This window comes from Peromyscus eremicus, chromosome 5, assembly GCF_949786415.1.
Source record: "Peromyscus eremicus chromosome 5, PerEre_H2_v1, whole genome shotgun sequence".
Classification (NCBI taxonomy): domain Eukaryota; kingdom Metazoa; phylum Chordata; class Mammalia; order Rodentia; family Cricetidae; genus Peromyscus; species Peromyscus eremicus.
In genome coordinates this window covers 33016573-33034445 of record NC_081420.1, presented here as the reverse complement: position 1 = coordinate 33034445, position 17873 = coordinate 33016573, and the positions used below count along the sequence as shown (strand labels likewise).

General features: G+C 43.4%; 1 pseudogene; it reads right to left on the bottom strand.

Annotated features, from left to right (window-relative positions):
- Positions 1 to 8310: 8310 nt before the first annotated feature.
- LOC131910835 (peptidyl-prolyl cis-trans isomerase A-like) lies at positions 8311 to 11264 on the bottom strand (annotated as a pseudogene).
- Between the last annotated feature and the right edge of the window lie 6609 nt (positions 11265 to 17873).

Below are 17873 nucleotides of genomic sequence, written 5' to 3'. Positions count from 1 at the left end.
AAAAAACCCAAAACAACAACAACAACAAAAACCCTCAAAAAACATCTTGAGCATCATTTTGTGTCCTCCTACTCCTAAACACACACACACACACACACACACACACACACACACACACACACACACACACACTTCTGCCATTCTTACCAGGTTGAACAGTGTCTTAGTCAGTGTTCTACTGCTGTGAAGAGACACCATCAACTCATAAAAGAAAGCATGTCACTGGGGCTGGCTTACAGTTTCAGAGGTTTAGCCCATTACTATCAGGGTAGGAAGCATGGCGGCAGGAAGGCAGACATGGTGCTGGAGAAGTAGCTGAGAGTTCTGCACATGGATTCATAGGCAGCAGGGAGAGGAAGACACTAGGACTGGCTTTGGACTTTTGAAACCCCAAGGCCTATCCCCAGTGACACACTTTGTCCAACAAGGCCACACCTACTCCAACAAGGCCACACCTACTCCAACAAGGCCAGACTCCTAATCTCTCTCAAGCAGCACCACTCCCTAATCATCAGACATTGCAACCTCTGAGCCTATGGGGGCCATTCTTATTCAAATCACCATCTTTCTGGGCAGTTTCATTTGTGTTTACTGATAGCATTTCAGATCTCTCCTGTGAAAGTGTAGCAAGCACTCTCTTTGGTTCCTGGGGTCTCCAGGGTATGGACTGAAGCCAAACACTCTCTTCTTCTTCTTCTTCCATTTATAGGATCACACACACACACACACACACACACACACACACACACACTTCATCATTTTCCAGATTTATTAGTTATCATGAAGCTGTTGCCAACACTTACACATGGCTTTAAATGAAAAGACAGGCAAGTGAAAACAATTGTAATCTGTGAAGACCCTGAAATGCTCTGGACTATTCAGGAACAAAAATTACAGTATCAATAAGACTTCTGAATTCAATTATGTAGAAAAACTGTCAAAGAATTCTGAAGCTGAGAAGCAGTCTGTAGGAGCAACCAACGTCTTTCAAGGAGGAAATGGAATATTCAATGTAGAACCTACTGCCAACTTGATTCTTCCTCTACCTGAATAAGAAAAATCCATTTTTATTGCATACTGAAGACAAGCAAAATACTGTGACATCTTCCAGACCTTTTTCCTAACAATTTTCATCTTTCCCAATTTGTTGTGTGGAAGCTGAGAACATGCCTGCTAGCTACATCCTTCAGGAACAGAGCTAGTGAAGAGCATGACCAGGGGCTGGAGAGACTGCAGAGGTTAAGACCGCTGGCAGCTCAAGCAGAGGACTCAGGTTTGGTTCCCAGCACCCACGTGGTGGTTTACAGCCACTTCTAACTCTAGATCCAACTCCCTCTTCTGGCTTCTACAGGCTGCTACACACACGTGGTGCACATGAAATTATGCAAACACAAACACACAATAAATAATTTTAAAAACAGAGCATGGCAAGGGATTATTCAGAAACTCAGATTAAGTAAAAGTAATAGACTAACCATGACATCTTGGGTATAGTTCTAAAGCTCAGAGTAGGAAGGGGTTCTGACGGGTGTGTCTGAGAGAACAAAGAGACTATACATGTAGAAGAAACTGTCGGACCAGGAGGCTGAGAGCATTTTCTTGATAAAAAAAAGAGGGTTGAGGATGTAGCTCAGTGACTTGACTAGCATACATAAGGCTCTGGGTTTGATCTCCAGCATATAGAGGGGGTGGAGGGAGCAGGGCACATGATGGAATGAGCTTCTTGGTGGATGTGGAGTTGTCTTTAACTCATGCACTACGATTCTATGGTTATTTTTTCTCTCTCTCACCCACCCTTCCTTCCTTTCTTTTTTCCTTCCTTCCTTCCTTCCTTCCTTCTTTTCTCTCTCTCTCTCTCTCTCTCTCTCTCTCTCTCTCTCTCTCTCTCTCTCTCTCTTTCTTTCTTTCTCACAGAGACAGGTTTTCTCTGTGTAGGCCTGGCTGTCTTGGAACTCACTCTGTAGCCCAGGCTGGACTCAAACTCAAAGATCCCCCTGCCTCTGCCTCTCCCAGTGCTGGGACTAAAGGTGTGTGCCACCACCACCTGGCCTGTGCTCATTTTCAGGTGATGTGGTTTTGTCAATGTTGAAAAACTAGACTATGATTCTGTTTTGTTAGCTTATCTTTTTAAAACTATTTTTCTTTTAAGCTTTACTATTTTAAAAATTGTGTGTATGTGTGTATCTGTGTGTATGTGTCTGTGTGTGCAGGTGCCCATAGGGGCCAAAAGTGTTGATCCCCCAGGAGTTAGAGTTACAGGGAGCTGTAATCTGACCAATGTGTTGGGAAGCTAGCTTAGATCCTCTGAAAGCAGCTGGTGCTCTTACTTGCTGAGCTACCTCTGCAGACCCTGTAGTCGCTTATCATAACACTTGAGTTTAAATACCTGTGCTTCTGTACTTGTGATTTGGGAAAGTTAGCCACTGCAGTTGATTAGAGAAGAAAAGACATCTCCTACCCTTCAGCTAGGAACTAACTTTACCTGTTCTGTTCTGTGAGATGTACCCAAGTCCCAAACATCCTAGCAGGAGCAATGCTGGGGTTTTCAGTGTTAGTTCTAAGGCTGGACACTGATCCTCATAACATAGGTCCATTTTGTCCCCTCTGTCTCCCATTGTATTTCCCTGATACTCCAGCATCAGGGGCGTCGCAATTGGTGTTCTTTACACATCCCAAGAGCATTCTCAGAATATCTGACTGTATGAAATTTTGCAAATACTTCAATAAATTCTTCTGTTTTTCACTCTTCAAGTTCTAGATTTAAGAGCACAATATCTGATCCCTGTATTCTGTGCAACACTTCTGCCTCCTAACAGGAAAGTTGCATCTTCAACTTCTTTATCAAAACCAGTATATTTTCATTATACAGAATGGGTTTCATTGTGACATTTCTTTTTTATTACATTTTATTTATTTGTGTGTTGGTGTCTATGCACATGCATGAGTATCATGATGTCCACAGAGGTCAGAGGTCAGAGAACGGATTTCAGAAGCCAGGCTGCTTCTTCCATGTTGTGCATCCAGGGGCTTGAACTCATAGAATCAGGCTTGGTGGCAAGTGCCTTTACCTGCTGAGTCATCTCACAGACCCTCATTTTGACATTTTCATACACAAATATAATTAATGTATTTTGATTAAACACATCCCCGTCATTGCTCTGGTGGTTCTCTTTCTCTTCCCAAATAATACCCATTGATTGAGATTTGTGTCTTTAAAAAAAAAATCTAGATATTTCTCACAAGAGAAAATGTAATGGTATTTATCGTTCTGACTCTAGCTTGTTTTACTTAACATGATTTCCAGTTATACCCAGTTTCCTAAAAATGGCATTATTTCATTTTTTTATGGCTGGATGACAATATTCCATTATATATGTATACTACACTGTCTTTATCAATTGATTCCTTGATGGGCATCTAAGATAATACCATAGCTTGACCATGATACATGAGTGTTCAGGTGTTATTATTGTATCCTGACTTTGGTTCCTGGGGTGTGTATACCTATGAAACTTACAGGTGGATCCTACAATAATCTATTTTTAGTTTTTAAAAAATATTTTATTTTATGTGTAAGAGTGTTTTGCCTACATGTGTGCTGTTCACCATGTGTGCACCTGGTGCCTGCAGAGGCCAGATGAGAGTATTAGATCCTACGAAATGGAGTTACACATGGTTGTCAGTGCCGAGTGGGTGCTGTACATTGAATCCAGGTCCTCTGGAAGAGTAGCCCTGCTCTTAACTGCCAAGCCATCTCTCCAGCCCTTGCTTCTTAGTGTTTTTAAAAGACAGAATTTATCTATTTTTATTTTATGTGTATGGATGTTTTGCTTGAATCTATATCTATGTGCCATGCATATGCAGTACCCGTAGTAGCCAGAAGAGGGCATTGGAACTGGAGCTACAGGAGGTTGTTAGCTGCCATGTGGGTGCTAGGAACCAAACTGGAATCCTCTGCATGATTAACAAGTGTTCTTAAGCACTGGGCCATCTCTTTAGACCTTATTTTTAGGTGAGGTTTTTGTTTTTGTTTTTGAGGAAGTTCCATTTTGATTCCATACTGGCTGGACCAATTTATATTTCATCAATGGTATATGAAAGTTGTATCCTCTAGCATTTACTTTTCCCCTTCTTCAAGACAAAAAAGATGTTATTGAATAATCTTGATTATTTATTTTGTTTCAGGACTTGATGACTGTGGTTATTTGAAAGAAAATGGCCAACAAAGGGAGTGGCACTATTAGGAACTGTAGCCCTGTTGGAGGAAGTATGTCACTGTGGGGGCAGGCTTTGAGGTCTCTTTTGCTCAAGCTTCCCTTAGTGTGACTTCTAGTCAATTTCCAGTTACCTGCATAATGTAGGACTCTCAGCTACCAGCACCTCATCTGCCTGTACACGGTCATGCTCCTGGTCCTAATGATAATGGACTGAACCTCTGAAACTATAAGCAATCCACCCCAATTAAATGTTTTCTTTATGAGAGTTGCCATGGTCATGGTGTCTCTTCATAGCAGTAAGAACCCTAACTAAGACAGAGGATGGTACCAGGAGTGGGGTATTGCTGTGATAGGCTGGACCATGTGTTTGTTTGGAGGAATTTGGACTTTGGTACTTTAGGTTATGAAAGCAGTCTAACACTTCAAGCACTGCTTAACGTGCCATACTAGTACGAGCATGGAGAACAGTGGTGCCGAATGTGATTTGATGATTTGTAGGGGGCTTGCTCAAGAGGTTACACAGGAGAAGAATGTTAGTATGTGGCCTAGAGACGAGTCTTGTGATATTTTGGTGAAGAGAGAAAGTAGCTACTTTTTGTCCTTGTCCTGAAGAGTCTGCCTGAGGCTAAAGCAAAGAGTGTTGGATTAATTCTGTGGCAGAAGAAATCTCAAAACAGCCTAGTATAGACTCTGTCATGTGGATATTAATGGTAACGCTAATGAAGATTTATAACGAAAAGAGCAAGCTGAACAAGGTAAATTACAAAATGTAAATCTTGAGGAGAAAAAGAGCACCAGGAAGTGGAATGCAGCAAATTCTGTGTTCAAGGAGATAAACTGAGTAAGAATGGAATAAAGGGAGTGGTGACCTTAGGGCAAGATCCCACCCAGCTAAGATTCCAACTTGTGGAAAGAAACTAAAGAAAAACTTAGAGTGGGATGTGGCGGAGCATACCTTTAATTCCAGCACTCTGGAGGCAGAGGCTGTCAGATCTCTTAAGTTTGAGGACAGCCTGGTCTACAGAGCAAGTTCAAGGACAGCTAAGCTTAGGCAACGAAAGATAGAACGCTGGTAAAGATGTAATTGAACAAGAGGACCATGTTCCAGCCCCAGCAAGAAGCAGAACTTGGCAGCTTCGGCCACATGGTTTTGGCTTTAGAGCTAAGGATAGAAGAAAAAAGTTAAGGAATAAAGCTGATGAGGCCAGGCATGTGTCAGAAGTGTCCCTAAGGGGACGCCTAGTACAGAGGCCATTGAATGAAACTGTGAAGTTGAAGCCTATATTGCCTTGAAGGACCCAAGATGTTAGAGATGCCAGATACCTGCTGAGGAGAGCTGCTAACAGGGAGTGGAACCAGCCCAAGAAAAAGAAGTATGTTGTAGTCAAACCTGAACAGATTTGGAGATCTGAAGAGTGTTTTGACATCATACATGGAGATGCAAAGTTTGGAGTTTGCTCAGCTGGTTTTTGGTCTTGCTTTGGTCCACTATTTCCTCACTATACTCCCCTCCCTATGTTTTGGAATGGTAATATATATCCTGTGTCATCATATGTTAGAAGTGTGTGATCTGCTTTTTGGTTTTTAATTTTTATAGGGGGATTACAGTTAAGAGATAGACATGTGTCTTAGAAGAGACTTTTGGCTTTGAAACAAGTTTGGGACTGTTATAGACTATGGGGATTTTTGAAGTTGGACTAAATGCACTTTTTGCATTATGATATAGTTATAAGCTTTGGGGACCAGGGAGTGAAATGTGGTGGTTTGAAAGAAAATGGCCCTCAAAGAGAGCGGCACTGTTAGGAGGTGTGGCCTTGTTGGAGGAAGTAGGGGCAGGCTTTGAGGTCTCTTTTGCTCAAACTTCCCTCAGTGTGACTTTCAGTCAACTTCCAGTTGCCTGCAAGATCTAAGACTCTCAGCTACCAACACCACATCAGTCTTCATACTGCCATGCTCCCAGTCCTGATGATAATGAACTGAAACTGAAAGTGAGCCACTCCAATCAAATGTTTTCCTTATGAGAGTTGCTGTGGTCATGGTGTCTCTTCACAGCAATAAGAACCCTAACTAAGACAATGGCCATTAGTTCTCCATGCTCTCCTGGCATTGAGGATTTCTTTTGAGAAACGTTGTTCTAATACCTTTGCCTTTGTTAAGTAACTTTGCCTCTACTCTTAGTACATAATATGGAGAGGTTCTTTTCTCATTGGTTCTATGTGGACTGTGTGCTTGTTTACTTTCTATTGCTATGATAAACCACAACCAAAAACAACTTGGGGAGGAAAGGGTTTATTTGGATTACATTTCCCAATCACAGTCCATCATTGAGGGAACCCAAAACGGGTAGGAACTTTAAAGAAGGAATTGACGCAGAGACCATAGAGAAATGCTGCTTTCTGGTTTTCTCTCCATGGCTTGCTCATCAGGCTTTCTTACACAAGCTAGGACCACTGGTTCAGGAGCGGCCTGCCCCTAGCACGTTGGGCCCTCTCACCCCAATCATTAATCAAGAAAATGACCTACAGACTTGTCTACAGGCCTATCTGAAGGAGGCATTTTGTCAATTGAGGGTCTCTCTACCCAGACAACTCTAGCCAGTATCATGATCACAGAGAACTAACTAGCAATGATCCTGTACTGGGATGTCGGTTGTTTTTTGTTTTTTATATTTTTTCTGATATATTTTCTATATTTTTCTGATATAGTTTCATTGAATATGGTTTATATGCTTTTAAATCATTAGTTTCTTCCTTCTACATCAAAAGAATCACATTTGAGCTCTTAATCATATGCAAATGGACTTGAATGATTTTGCTGCTTAAAAACCCTATACATGTGTACCCCACATGTACTAGGATGGTGGGAACTGAACTCTGGCCCTTAGTGAGAGCAGTACACACTCAAAGCCATCAAGCCCTGTCTCCAGTCTTTTTTTCATTTTTTTTATTTCTTTTATTTTTAAGAGTAAGCTGGCAAGGTTTTTACCGAGTTAGGAGTAGCAAGGAGGGGCTCTGAAAATGGATAGCCAAAATTTCTTTCTTTCTTTCTTTTTTTTTTTTTTTTTTTCCGAGACAGGGTTTCTCTGTGTAGCTTTGCGCCTTTACCTGGAACTCACTTGGTAGCCCAGGCTGGCCTCGAACTCACAGAGATCCGCCTGGCTCTGCCTCCCGAGTGCTAGGATTAAAGGCGTGCGCCACCACCGCCCGGCTGGATAGCCAAAATTTCTATGTTTTGCCTGGAATATCTTTTGTGTATATGTGCATGCACATGTGTATGCATGTGCGAATGTGGCTGTGTGTGCACATGTGTGTATGGAGGCTAGAGGTCACTGTCCAGTGTCTTCCTCAATTGCTCTCCATCTAATCTTTTTGAGACTGTCTTTTGCTGACTCTAGCGAGCACAGATTGGTTAGAATGGCCAGTTGCAGAGATCCACCACAACCACACTCCCTTTTTAAATGTGAGTTCTGGGTATCTGAACTCTGGTACTCATGTTTTCGCAACAGGCATTTTAACTGAGCCATTTCCCCAGCCTTCAGAGTATGATATCTATTCATCATCCATGCATCTGAATTTCTCATCGAAGTCCTTTTTTTTTTTTTTTTTTTTGGTTTTTTTTTTGTTGTTGTTGTTGTTGGTTTTTCGAGACAGGGTTTCTCTGTGTAGCTTTGCGCCTCTCCTGGAACTCACTTGGTAGCCCAGGCTGGCCTCGAACTCACAGAGATCCGCCTGGCTCTGCCTCCCGAGTGCTGGGATTAAAGGCGTGCGCCACCACTGCCCGGCAATCGAAGTCTTGAATTAACTTGCTTACTTCATTCTTCTGTTTAATTCTTTCTAGGGTAACTGGTCACTTAAAACAACAGCACTGCCATTTTTTAAAACAGTCTTATTTAGTTTTTACTCATGATCATAAACTTAACTCTGAATCCACTGCTAGACTTGGAGGGCAATGAGGAAAATACGGAACCCAAAGAACTTCAGTGAGAGCAGAGATTACAGGGTACTGTGAGCAGATGGGGGGTGGGGGTGGGGTGGCACTCTCCTGAGCTACAGAAGGAATGGTCTGGTGGGTCAGATGCCCCAAAGTCAGAGAATTAGAGTTGTCCACAGTCAGAAATGGTGATCTTCTTGCTGGTCTTGCCTTTCCTGGAACCAAAAAACGCTCCATGGCTTCCACAATGTTCATGCCTTCTTTCACCTTCCCGAAGATGACATGTTTGCCATCCAGCCACTCAGTCTTGGCAGTACAGGTAAAAACTGGGAAGCGTTTGTGTTTGGTCCAGCATTTGCCATGGACAAGATGCCAGGACCTGTGTGCTTCAGGACAAAGTTCTCACTCTCAAATGTCTCCCTGTAGGTGGACCTGCCACCAGTGCCATTATGGTGTGTGACGTCACCACCCTGGCACATGAATCCTGGAGTACTTCTGTGAAAGGAGGAGCCTTTATTATCCAAATCTTCTCTCTCCAGTGCTCAGAGCAAACAGTTTTCCGCTGTCTTTAGAACTTTGTCTGCAAACAGCTCAGAGGAGACGCGGCCCTGTGGGGCTCATGATGGGGTTGACCATGGCTGCAGCAACAGTGACAGGGGACAGCGGCACCTTCAAAAACTAGCACTGTCACTGTTAACTTGACACACTTGGGAAGAGGCAACCTTAGTGGAAGAACTGCCACCATCAGATTGGCCTGAGGGCATGTCTGTGAGACATTTTCTTTTCTTTGGTTTAAATTATTGTGTATTTTTATTTTATGTGCATTGGTGTTTTGTCTGAATGTATGTCTGTGTGAGAGTGTCCGATCCTCTGAAACTGGAGTTACAGACAGTTGTGAGCTGTCATGTGGGTGCTGGGCTTTGAACCTAGTTCCTCTAAAAGAGGAGCCAGTGCTCTTAACTGCTGAGCCATTTCTCCAGCCACAAGGCATTTTCTTAATTGCTAAGCTGTTGAGCCTGGGTTGTATAAAAAGGTAGTTAAGGGGGCTGGAGAGATGGCTCAGTGGTTAACAGCAGTGGTTCCTTTTCCAGAGGATGTGGGTTTGATTCCTAGCCCTCACATGGTAGCTAACAATTATCCATAACTCCAGTTCCAGGGTATCCGACGGCCTCTGTAGGCATAGGCATGTAGGTAAAGTACTCATACACATCATTTTAAAAAATATCAATCTTAGAAGAAAAGTAGCTTAGCAAGCCAGAAGAAGAAAGCCAGTAAGCAGTGTTCCCTCATAGTTTTTTTTTGCTTCAGTTCCTGCCTCCAGGTTCCTGCCTTGAACTCATCCCCTGGTTTCTTAGTCAGGGTTTCTTTCTTTCTTTCTTTTCTTTTCTTTTTTTTCTTTCAAGACAGGGTTTCTCTGTGTAGCTTTGGAGCCTTTCCTGAAACTCACTCTGTAGCCCAGGCTGGCCTGGAACTCATTGAGATCCGCCTGCCTCTGCCTCCAAAATTCTGGGATTAAAGGTGTTCGCCACCACTGCCTGGCTTAGTTAGGGTTTCTATTGCGGTGAGGACACACCATGATTATTGCAACTCTTATAAGGAAAGTATTTAATTGGGGCTGGCTTACAGTTTCAGAGGTTTAGTCCATATCATCATGGTGGGAAGAACGATTGCATGCAGGCAGGCATGGTGCTGGAGAAGTAGCATGGAGTTCTACATCTGGATCTGCAGGCAGCAGGAAAAGATTGCCATACTGGATGTAGCTTGGGCATCTGAGACCTCAAAGCCTACCTCTAATGATCACTTCCTCCTGCAAGGCTACACATACTCCAACAAGACCACACCTTCTAACAGTGCCACTCCCTGTGGGCCTTTGGGGGCCATTTTCTTTCAGACCATCACACCTGGTTTCTCTTGATGCAGAACTGTAACCTTGTATGAGTCAGGGTTCACTAACGGATCAGAGCTAACAAAACTGAACTGATTGGCTTACAAGATATGGTCTGGGTTGTCCAACAATGGCTATATCACACTGAAAATCCAGTAGTTGCTCAGTCTATGAGGCTGGATGTCTCAGTAATCCCAATCTGGTGCTGAAGGCCTAGAGGATTCCTGGAAAGCTACTAGTCTTCAGTCCACAATGGAGGCTGGGAGAACTTGATTATAACATCAGTGAAGGAATGCTTCAGCAACAGGCTAGATCAATACTGAGGGCAAACAAGGAGCAAAAAGCTTCCTTCTTCCATTTCCTTCTAGCTGTGCTGGCACCAGAAGGTGCCACCTACATTAGAGTGGGTCTTCTTGCTTCAGGTAATCTGACCAAGAAAACCCCTCCCAGGAGTGCTCAGTGGCTTTTGTTAAAGTTGATTTGGTTAACAACCAAGATCGGCCGCCACAAACCGAAGCCAAAATAAACCACTTCCCCTAAGATTGGGTCTTGATCGGTTTTATCATAGAAACAAAAAGCAAACCAGGACAGGGATCTTTCAATTACTTGGCATTTCAACCATTTCAATTGCCCTGATTCAGTGATTCAAGAGCAGCTTTTGGAAGGGCCCTTGCTTGGCTTTTTCATTGTTTTTGTTTGCTGGTTTCTATGAGAAGATTTGTGCATCCGCAGGGATGGACATCTCTAGTTTTTTTCCTGGATGAGCAGTCATTCTTGCAGGGCTCAATTCCCAGCACCCCTCAAGAGAAAGCACACCTCTGCAAGTTCAGCCCATCAGAACAAAGCTGATAGTAAGGAACGTAGTAAGGACCAATTAATCCCCCCCCACACACACACACACCAATAATCACACTAAGAGAGAGGAAAAAATAGAATAGGAAAAGCATGAGGTTAAAAACTCAAAGGAGGAAAAGTAGTACAGATAAAAAAGAGAAGGGAAGAAGTGGGGAAGTAGTGAAGAGCAGGATTAAAGAAAGCACTAATAAAGGAAAAGCAAGAGAGAAAAGCATCCAGGAACAGGGGCTGGAGAGACAGCCCAGCAGTGAACTCTTCACAGAAGACCCAGGTTTGGTTCCCAGCACCTATATTGGGTGGCTCACAACTTCCGGTAACTCCACTCCAGGAGAATTGATGCTCTCCCTCTTCTGGCCCCCACAGGCATTCACACCCATGTATGCATACATAGATACAAATCCACTACAAAATATCTAATAACAAACTGAAATACGTAAACAAACTCAGATGAAAGAGGAATGGCAAAGATTTAAAAATAAAATAGAAGAAATATTAAAAGGAAAATAGAAATTGATGAAACTTCCTCCTGAGCCTTCTTACATTGGAACCTGTGAGGTCTGGAGAAGGGGCTGGGACCTACTGTGGTTCTTCCTTCTGCCCCCTGTGTAGGTGGGTAGTGTATGTGGACGTGAGATCCGGCTGGTCAAGCATGCATCAAAGGGCCTTACACCAACATTTTATCACTGCACTGTATGTCCAGCCCCACAGTCAAGTGGCAGCCACTACTCCCCCAGGCAGATTCTCACTTGTTTCAGTCTTCCCTTCTCCCAGGTGTGTGCATCTGGTGTGGGATGCAAGTGTCCAAGTGAAGGAACATACTTCCAGAGTGTCAGAGAGGGAAGCATAACAGTTCTGCACTTGATGGGGAGACTTGAGGGTATGGCGTTCTCTGCCTGCCTGGCTTAGTGTTTTCAGATTCTATCCGGCAACAAACCACCCAACAGGGGGGACATCTAGAAGACCTGGGCTCAGAGCTCAGTGAGTAGTCTGCGGACCCCAACCCCCCCAATCACATCATTTATAGCCAGACCCTCCTGCTGTCTAAACTTCAAGGTTTGTCTCTGTCTAATTCTCCCATCTACAAGGACCTCTGGCTGGCCGCCACTTGGACCTTATTGCAGGGTGTCCTCAGCTTCCCTGACTTGTGATTGTTACTTATTTCTAGGTCCCCAGAGTAGCTCAGTCCAAACAAGTCTTAGTGTCCTTTGGAGATAGCTCCTTGCTGTTATACTCCACAATCTGGGGACATTGTGATGGCCATCTTTCCCAATGCTACTCTGCAACCGAAAAGTCAGGCACATCATGTTTTCCTATGTCTAGGACCTCCAGCCAGACATCACAGGGCTGCCTGTACCCTCCAGGATGATTTTTGTGGCCATGGATTGGTCTTCCTGGCTGGGGATGAAGTTATGGATGGTTTCCTATCTTTCTCTGTGCTTAGCTAGTCACCAGCTTTTCATTCCTTCTCTTCTTAGATAACCATCTCTTTCTTAGCCTGATTCTTCTCACTCATGGAGCTGCACGGGGGAAAGTTCAAGAACACCATCGTACCCCAGAACTCGAGGCTTTATTTATTGAATGTTGCTCTGGTTCCAAGAATTGTTATAGGTTCCAAGAGCTCAATTTCTCTTTGCTGATGGCAGAGACCAACCTTCCAGGAAACTGCTATGTAATTGCAGAATTTCTGATGACACCCATAAGCAGTTTCAGTAGACTCTAGACTCAATCTGTGGACATTTATTCAGATCTGACTTCAGGCTGATTAATTCTAACCAGCCAGTACAGGAATTCTTGTAAGTCTCTGATGGATAACCATATCAGTTATTTTTCTCATTGCTGTGTTCAAATATCTGAGAGAATGCAAATTGAAGGTTTACAGTTCTACCATGGTGGGGAACACATGGAGCTTCAAAGCCATTGGTCATACTGCTTTTGCAGTCAGGAAGTGGACAGGATGTGGCACTGTCCTCTAGGTCCACCCCCAGTGACTCACTTCTTCCAGAGAGACTCCATCTTTTGAGGTTCCCCAACCCAGGCTGGAGTGATGACTCTGTGGGTTAGGAGCACATATTGCTCCCGCAGAGGTCCCATGTTCATTCAGTTCCCAGCCTCCAAGTCAGTGGCTCACAACTAAATGCCTGTAATTCCAGCTCCAGGGGATCCAAGGGCACCTGTACTGCTGTGAACTTATCCCCTCCCCATACACACATTCAATAATAAAAATGTATTTTAAAGATCACTTTCAAGGTTCCACAGCCTACTAGTGGTGTGCCATCAGTTAGAGAGCAAGCGTTGAAGCGTATTAACATGCCGGGGACATGTCCTACTCAAACCACACTGACTTACAACTGAATCTTGTTGTTTTCTTCACATCAAAGTTATAGTCTAGAGTCAGGCTGAGGCTACCCTACCTTGCAGACAAAGGACCAGTTGGTTTAGTAGTTTGAACTGTGCCTATGTGGGCAATCTTCTTCAAGCACTCCCACATTCAGACGCACAGGCCTGAGACTGGGCACTGCCCCAAACCACCCTCCCCAGTAGACAGGGCTGGATCCAACCTTCATTTCTGCTTCTGCCTCTATCCATCTGTTCTTCCACGTCTTCCACAAATGGCTTTAGAAAGGAAAGTGTGAAAAGATCCACATTTGCTTCTCTTAGCTAAAAGTTCTTTCTCTGCCAAGTAACCATACCCCACCCCCCCCAACACCCTGTCAACTCTAGCACCTAGGACAGTACCTGGCATAAAACCATCACTGTTCATTCAAAGCATGACTGAACAACCGAAGTACTTACTGAAATGAGTGAATACATACTTTCCTCTTAATTATGTTACTTGCTATCTCCTATTTTTTTTAATTTATGATGTGTGCGCATGCGTGGAGGTCAGACAGTTTGCAGTGGTCAGTTTTCTCCTTCCACTGTGTGGGCCACAGGAATAGAACTCGGGCCATTAGGCTTGGCAGTAAATGCCTTTACCTGTTTAGCCTTCACAGCCCGTATTTGCTAATTCTAAATGTTACTAATGCTAATTTCCAGCTTTTTTTCACCATAGAAACCATTCCTGTATTATAACCACGCAAGGTTCTGAAATATTTACGGATCCTTGTCTTTAATCTGTGTTTCTATGTAATTCAACCCTATGTGATTGGACTCAAATTCATCTGTCTAAACTGCTTGGCTGCTTCTGTGGATGAGAAATTCTTTCATCTGCCAGCTTTATATCAGCAGGCCGCTGAAAGAAAACACTTCTTTGTTTTGTTCTGCTTCAGTCCCTGGCTTGACTGTGGACTTGATGACTTGCTGACCAATAAACGGATCCTTGGGTAGGGACATCAACCATGTTAGATGACAGGAAAGCCAGGTCCTAAGCTCTTGTTGAAGATGACTCTACCCAGAACAAAGATGAAATGTAAAAAAATGTCCACAAATGAGAAGACATGTCAGTGAAATCCAGAATGAGAAACACAGAAAGGCATAGGCACCACCATCACCAACAAAGACCAAAACAAAACACCCAGAACTGATCATGTTGCCCTTGGGTGTTTTTTAAAGAACAGTTTAAGATCTCTCTCAGATACTCATTAAGGGTTTAGTACACGCAGGTACTGTTCTAGGAACTGAGGTCATAACAGTGAACCGGACGGAAAACTTATTCATAGAGCCTATGATCTAAAGTGGAAGAAGACACAGTATAAGCTCCTCCCACAATACTCAGGACACTTACTAAAGCACATTAAAGACAGTACCTAGAATTCTAATAGTCTGCAGCTGGAAACAGCCCAAAGATACATCAGCTGATGGATAAATAAACTGTAGTATATCCATACAATGGACTATTACCCAGGCATAAAAAGGAATGAAATACTGGCCATACTACTAAATGAACAAATCTTGAATAGCTATACTAAGAAGCCAGACATAAGAGACTACATATTTTTTATTCCATTATAGGAAATATCCAGAAAGGCAAATCCTCAGAACAGACTAGCTGTTGCCAGCAGCTTTAAGTAGGGGAAATAGGAAGTGACTGCTTAGTGACTGAGCACAGGTTTTTTTCTGGGGTGATTAACTATTCAAGAACCAGCTAGCTATGGTTGCACACTGAACAGCAAACTCAAGAGACTGATGAAAAACTTTGTTGTATATTTCATACATTAAAACATAGTTCCTGGCATATGATAGCTACTGTATATCCCATACCCCTATTTCTCAAAGTAGAAAATTGCCTGGGTAATGAAACATCATCACTGGAATGGTATATGGCCCTACTGGCGTGAATTTGCTGTGTAAGTGCTAACATAGGAAGATATCTAAGGCATGTATAATGAAGGACTAAGCACACTGTAGGCTTGAGCCATGTAGTATGACCCTATTTAAAAAGGGGGCATGCTATGAACGTAGCTCAGTTGGTAGAGTGCTTGCCTAGCATGCACAAGGTCAAGCCCAGCAACACATAAAACAAATCAGGCATTGCAGCACACCACGGGCCTAAAATATCAGCACTCAGGATGTACATGGAGAAGGATCTGGAATTCAAGGCCATGCTCAACTACATAGCAAGTTTGAGGCCAACCTAGAGCACATGACATCCTGCCTAAAAAATAACTACACATGCACCCCCCCCCCATACACAAGAGCGAGAGCGAGAAAGAGACAGAGAGAGACAGTTAATACTAAGAAAATCCATCTACAAGTCTGAACTCTTAAAAAAATCATTTTATTGACCCTTTACCATACAAAATTTATTCAAATTACATCCATTTGAAGTGGTAAGATCACAGCTAGAACAGGTCACCCTGTAACAAATCTATTTACAAAATCCATCATAAAAGCTTTTTTTGTTTGTTTGTCTATTTTTACATTATATTACATTATTTATTTTTTTTAACTAGCATACAACACAAAGCTAAACTGATTAGTAGTTTGTGTACTCCCAATGTTGGGAGAAACACTTCCTTTTTACAAAAGCATGTACCCCGTAGGAAAGACATTCCCACACCCTGCCAACTGCCACCCAACTTCTTCCACAAGGCATCTTCTTTCAGATCCCTTCTCATCCACACAACTTGTCATGCACACTTGGATTCTTACTTTGTTTTTCCTGAAAGCTAAAGCTTTAAATACTGCGATTCTATTTACAGACAGAGCTACACGTACGACAAAAAGGCAAACAAGAGTCACAGGCGCAACAACAACAAAAAAACAAAAAAACAAAAACCAAGGCAACAGTCTTAAAAAATTACAAACCAGCTAGAAAATATTCTGGCAGTGTTTACAAATGAATTGCTATCTCTGTACAAAACTGGTAAATAATGGCAATGTGAGCGGACTGTATCGACTTAAATAAAACTGCTATGTACACAAACACACGCCTAACACTGTTTGACAGCTCATGTGTTGCCCTTTATACAGTTTAATTCTCTGAGGCTCACGCCGTCACCATTCACACACTTGTAATGTTCAGCCATTCCACATGTGAGCTTTTAGTAGCAGCAACTTAATGGTACCAGGGAACCTGCATTCTCAGGACTTAAAGTAACAAAAATACTGTAGTACTCATCTACTTTGTGTGCCAGATATTATGAGCAAAGAAAATGCCTCAACGCAAACAGAAAACAGTATGGATGTCTTCTCTACGTACGCCAGTTAAGCCCATTAACTGGAAAAGTCTTATTATGCATGAAAGAACTCTTGAAGACTTATTAGTATTCCTTTCATTTCTTAAAACAATAAATACGGTATTACAATACGAATAGTTTCAACAAGAAAAGTCAACCAAACACACAACAACCTAGAGCCAGGTGAGTTTAGTCATTGGACTTTGGGGAAAGAAACCCAGCTCTATGCAGCTGGCCAAGAGAATTACAGACAGCCAGAAGCAGAGGCAGCTAACCAGATGAGATAAATATAGGACATGGGGGAAAGCTTGGCATAAATGGTTCCCCATACAGGAAAAAACCCCACAGTGCATTTCCAGTAGGCACTTAACACGAAGCTCCCCCTCCCTCCTCCACCCCAGGGCTTCAGCTCGGACCACACGGATTATTCTGTACCAAGTCCAGAGTGTGTGAGGGGAGGAGACCGGGGCTGGAGGCTGAAGAAGAGAGAGGAAGATAGTCTGCACCTTTGATTTTTTTTCTTCCCAAACATACACCACGCATACCCACACACAGAGTTTAAAGTGCCGGTGTCTTCTGTCTCCACCCCCACCACCACTTTGCATATTGTGGAAATCTATCTAGAGTAAACTGGCCAGGGTTCTTGTGGTTTAGTAAAATGTTTTCCTAAGGGATATTTTCAACTCGATTAAATGTGTATGAGTTGAGTGCCTACTATGAGCCTCCCGCCGTGGGCCAGGCACATAGCATTTCAAACTGTTCAGCTGGAGGTTAGTTTTCATGACTAACTCATTTCCGCAGCCCTTAGCATCCAAGGAATGGATTTGAGGTACTATGCCATATTCAACACCAGGACATGATGGCCATCGCCATCTGCCAGTGGGAACGCTATTCTTGGAAGTAACTGGAAGGATGGTAGCTGACATAAAGCCTCCAGTTTGGGACACCATTCCTGAGGAGTAACGAGGGAGTTGCCCTGGCATTCTATCACTGCATTTCCTATCTCCTGCCTTCCCTTAACCCAACCCGCCCACTCACAATGGGAGGGGTGAATGGTTTCTGGCCGGAACTGTCTACCCCCCAGACACAGTGGGAGTTCCTCGTTCCAACTTAAGGAAGTGTCCCTGATAGAATGCCACTCACACGATGGGATGTCTTTCTCCCTAGGGCCTCTCCACCTGACCCCATCCTGAGAAGTGGTCTCCCTGAGTGTGGCATTAGAGCCCTTTCCCCGGTCGCAGGGGCCCGGGAAGCCCAAGGATGGAGGGATCCATGCCTGCTGCTCCATGGGACAGCTGTATCATCTGGCCCGAGGTCCTCCCTGGGGGCAACTCGAGTCAGTGAGCTCCAGAGCTGTTCTCGCTCCAA